This window comes from Montipora capricornis, chromosome 12 (genome assembly GCF_036669925.1).
Source record: "Montipora capricornis isolate CH-2021 chromosome 12, ASM3666992v2, whole genome shotgun sequence".
NCBI lineage: Eukaryota > Metazoa > Cnidaria > Anthozoa > Scleractinia > Acroporidae > Montipora > Montipora capricornis.
This window is the reverse complement of record NC_090894.1, coordinates 3850142-3855141: the sequence shown is the minus strand read 5'-3', so window position 1 is coordinate 3855141 and position 5000 is coordinate 3850142.

Here is a 5000-nt window from a genome sequence, read left to right as displayed (position 1 = left end):
TAATATGGTGTCACTCTTTGTAAGAATGTCGTATTTCTCAGGGGAAGCAGTGTAATATATTAAGTACGCTATAGTACATATTGTGTTAGTACCCAGAGGGCATTGCTGTAATAAAGTTGTGTTGAAGCGGCCATGTTGTGTGTGCCTCGTGGTTCGAGTTAAATCACAGAATATTACAACCTTCTGCTGGAGCGAGGAATTCTGATAATTTCTGCATCTGTTGATTACTGCCGTTGTGAAAGATGTCTGGCGAAGGAGATGAGGGTGCTCCTGATCAAAATCCTGCTCAAGGTCATGCTCAAAATCTGGCTGATCATTTTCCTGGAAATATTATGAACTTTGAGCGACCAAAGTTGAATGCTCGCCAAGAAAATCGCCTCGAAGCATTAAAAGCATTCAAGAAAAAGTGTGGAACGAAAGTGTATTCTGGTACAAGATTGGCTCGGACCGGAAGGACAGAAGATTTATGACAGTTTAGACTAGGGCAAGGGTGAAGAGGTAAACAATTACCAACTGATGTGGACTAAACTGGAAGGAACGGTAAGCGCTGAATGTAATGAGATTGTAGCTTCAAAGAAATTCAAGGAACGAGTTCAGAACCCTAAAGAGACAATCACTTCGTTTGTCACTGATTTGATGCTGTTAGTTAAAGATTGCAATTACATAGATGAAGGCAGACAAGTGAGAGACCAATTTGTGAATGGAGTTTCTGATGATGATTTGAAGAAAAAACTGCTTGACTGCTTGAAAAAGGAAACAGTCTTACTCAAATTCAAGAGATTAATTCCTTGTTACGTACAATTCAAATCTTTTAAAATAATAATTAATGTATTTATATTTTCATAGGAAGAGCCCAAGTTACTCCAAAACAGCCTTTCCAGGGCTAGGGAAACTAAAAAAAATACTTCGTAGTAATTCAGGAGTAACCGTATGAGCCGTTTAAGCAGTGATATTCTGGGTAGACTGTATCAAATAAAGTAAACGTTTGAACAATATCTTGTATTCTCCTTTTATTTAATTACATGTTGCAGTGGGTTTTCGACTTTGAGTCTAGGTTCCTTGTGGAGATACATCGCCCGTTACTACCACGACAAAAAAAAAAAAAAGAGGAGCGGAAAACTTACTGAGAGTTTTACCTATGATACCGTATTAATAGCACTCATGCACTCACTCACTCACTCACTCACTCACTTGGTCGCCCGAAGGCGGGCAACCACTAGTTCATTCCAGAGCCTCTTATTAGCCATCAGTGCAGCAATCTCACTTGCTTCGAATGCCCCAGTATCCCTCTTAAGATTGTCAATATAGGTAATTCTCGGTCTTCCTCTCCCGGGATGGTCATGTGTGGGCTCCCAAAGGACTAATTTCTGGGTGCTTAGCTCTGGATGGCGATAACAGTGTCCCGCTAGTTAACGTTGTAGTCTACGGGAGGCGATTTTGTTGCCGACTGCTGGTAGTTCTCTGTATAGTTGTTGGTTTAGTATATGGCTGCTCCAGTAAATGTTTAAGGCTTTACGCAGCATCCTAGTGTATGTTCCATCCATCGACTTTTCTTGTGCTTTTGACAGAGCCCAGCTTTCGCAGCCATGCATAAAGTAAGATTGATTCGATGGTGGCCATGAATAATTTGATTTTCAAATCTTTACTCATATTGGACTTCCATATTTTGGTCATACCATTCAAAGCTCTCCAAGCCTGTGCTTTTCTTATGCTGATGTCTTTTTCTGAGTTATAAACCCACGACCCTAAATATTTGAAGTCATCCTTCCATTCCAGATCAGTGCCATCCGATGTATGTAATGGTGTTGGTTCATCAATGTTATAAGCAACTGATTTTGTTTTGTTTGCATTCAGTACAAGGCCAACTTTCTTGCACTCTTTTTCCACTGTTACCAGTAATTCCTGAGCATGAGCTATTTCATCCGACAGTAGTGCTACGTCGTCTGCGAAGCCTAAGTCAGCAAGAACTACTTTAGAGTGTCTTCTTGATCTTCGAGGGGTGATGGTAGATCCCAGCTCTTCTTCTTTCACAGCCATTATATGATAGATTTTCTCATAGCATAGTCTAGCAAGATTATAAACAGGAAAGGAGCTAATGTGTAGCCCTGCAGTACACCGGTTGTGATGTCGAACATCTCTGTTTCTCCATCTGGTAAAATCACTTTGGCCTTTGTATTCGTATACATCCTCTCAATAGATTGCAATAGGTTAGGTGGAAGAATCTCGTAGGCTTTAAGAATACGCATCATTTTACCCCGATGAATTGAGTCAAATGCCTTCTTGAAGTCAATGAAGGTCATGACAGCTTCGATGTTATTAGCTTTAACTTCCTCCATTATTCTTCTGGGTGTTAATATTTTGGGCCACTGTAGATCTTTTGCACCGGAAACCGTTCTGATTTACTCTGAGTCGGATGTCAATTACACTCCTGATTCGGTTTAAAATCAGGCGATTATGCATCTTGGGTATAATGCAAATCAGGCTGATTCCCCTGTAATTACCGGTCTTTTGGACCACAGATCAGGTTTGTCATTTTTTATCAAAGCTTGATTGCAGAAGTCTAGACATATGTTGTCAAAGTCACATAACTTGAATACTTCAGGTGGTATTGCATCCGGTCCAGCTGCTTTCCTGATTTTTAAAGAAGATTTCACTTCCTTGAGCTCTACTATAGTGAACAAGCCGTCATTGATATCAAGGTCCTCAAGATGTTTGGTATCTCTTCGTCCAAATCTTCTACCTCTGGAGGATTACCAAGGAGTTTCTTAAAGTGGGTGAACCATGTAATCACTCGTTCCTCAGGGCTTGATCCCTCTACTTGACCATCTTTAACTCTTTTCCTTCCAGTAATCTCATTAACTATCTTCCATGCCTCATCATATTTCTGGGCTTTATGAGAGGCTTCGATGATTCGTATTTGTGCCTCTAATTCCACTTCCCTCACTTGATCATATACTTTATACAGATTACTTAGAGATTGAGATCAAGTTTCTTTATCTTCCTCGGTGTTGGTGTATTCGCACAGACTCCGCGCCGTATCTGCTTCCTGGCGGGCTGATACCATTTGTGCGTTTGATGACCGGAGGGATTTCCTTGCATTTGTTTTCTTAGGCAGGCATTCTTCCATAGCTTGTCTGTTGGCTTTATCAAACTTTTCATACCTAACCCCATTACCCTCATCACTCAATACATGGTATCTATTCTTGACAGCGACTTTGTATTTCCACTGAAGATCAGGGTCAGTGGAAAACTTTTTCCAGTCATATTTCATCTTCTTGGCTACCTTAGATACTCTAAGACTAAGCTTGATTTTAGCACAGACTACCCGATAGACAGATCCCACTGCGCTGAATGTGATGTAAGCTTCAACATTTTGGACGCTGTTCCTCCACTTTCGGCGCACTAATATGTAATCGAGTTGCCGCAACGAGCCTGACCTATCCGTGAAGGTCCACAGTTTTCCTGGTCGTTTTTGAAAACAAAGTGTTTGCTGCTATCAGACTGTGCTCTGATAGTAATTCTACGAAGTACTTTCCATTTCTGTTAGTTACTCATGATACATGAATGGAAGTACATCCGGCTCTAATCTTGCATTGAAATATCCAATACAAGCAAGAAAATTATGCACTGGGACATCCTACAGGGTATTACTCAAGTCTTTGTAAAATCCCTCGACTTCAACTTCATTCGCACAGTTGGTAGGTGCGTAAACAACAATCACAGTAGTCTTAGGATTGCCATCAAATTCAGCCGTCATGATTCTTTTGCTGATTCGCTTGGCTTTCAGTAGAGCCTGTCTTACTTTCTGACCCAGCAGAAGAGCGTCTGTCTCTAAATATCGACAGTCCCGAGATACAACCGAAAATTGGAAATTCGTCAGAAAGGAAATTTTTGGTGAGCCACTTTCAGAAATGTTATTTAAAAGTTTCATGGGGTTTAAAGTTTTGTGAAATCCAGGAATGTTCGAAATACCGAATGATCGAGTCACGCGGCTGAGCGAATGTATGCCGTCACGCCTTGATTTCTGATTTGACAATGGAATGATACTTGTGGAGAGAACTCAGAGGAAATTTCTGAGCTCACTGATATTTGAACAAAAATTATGAAAAAGTTTTAATCTTTCCGGTGTGCCCTCATTTTCCCGACGATTGCCAAAATCGTCTGCATTCGCACCCATTTCTCAAGGACTGTCCGTCAACAACCAAGGACAATTCTGGGGTATGACATAAATTATTTCTTTACTGTGCATGTGCGATATACGACGCTCAAGAATGACGCAATTTGTCAAAATGCCCTCAATGGTTTCTTTTTCGTACCGTCTAGCGCGCTTTGAGGAAACCTAAGCTGACGTCTAATTTCACATTTCGGTAGAAAACCCAACAATGAGATACCAGTGTTAGAAAAAACAGGATTTCACGAGCTCGTCCTCTCGGATTTCATGACGTCATTATGGTTGCCCAATTGTTTTACTCTCTGTTTCCTATTAATAGCGGCAACCATAAGATCGCCATAAAATCTTGCAATGAGATATCTATGTCAGACAAAACAGGATTTTACTGTAGCTTATTTTCGTTTATAAATTTCACGCGCGTCGCCACCGTGGATTTCACAACGTCATTATGGTTGCCCATATTGTTTTACATAAAAGATTATTATTATTATTATTATCATTATTATTGGAGACTTTATTGTAATATCCTAAAATGATTTTACAACCTTTGCGGGCCTGTAGGCCTGGGCAATGGTGCTCATGTTACTATCCTATAAAACCTCATGACTATGGTCAATCTAACAAATTACGGTGTAATATTGTAAAACTAAAAAATAAAAGTAGCAAAATTCATAGAATGATCCTTATAAACGATAAAAAAGAAAAAGAAATTTAAAAAACAATGCAAATGAGATACTATATACATCTTTATCATCCATAAACGGCTTTAACCAAAATCAGTTTATGAGAGAAACCTTTGTACTATTTCACAGTTTTGGGAGATGATCCA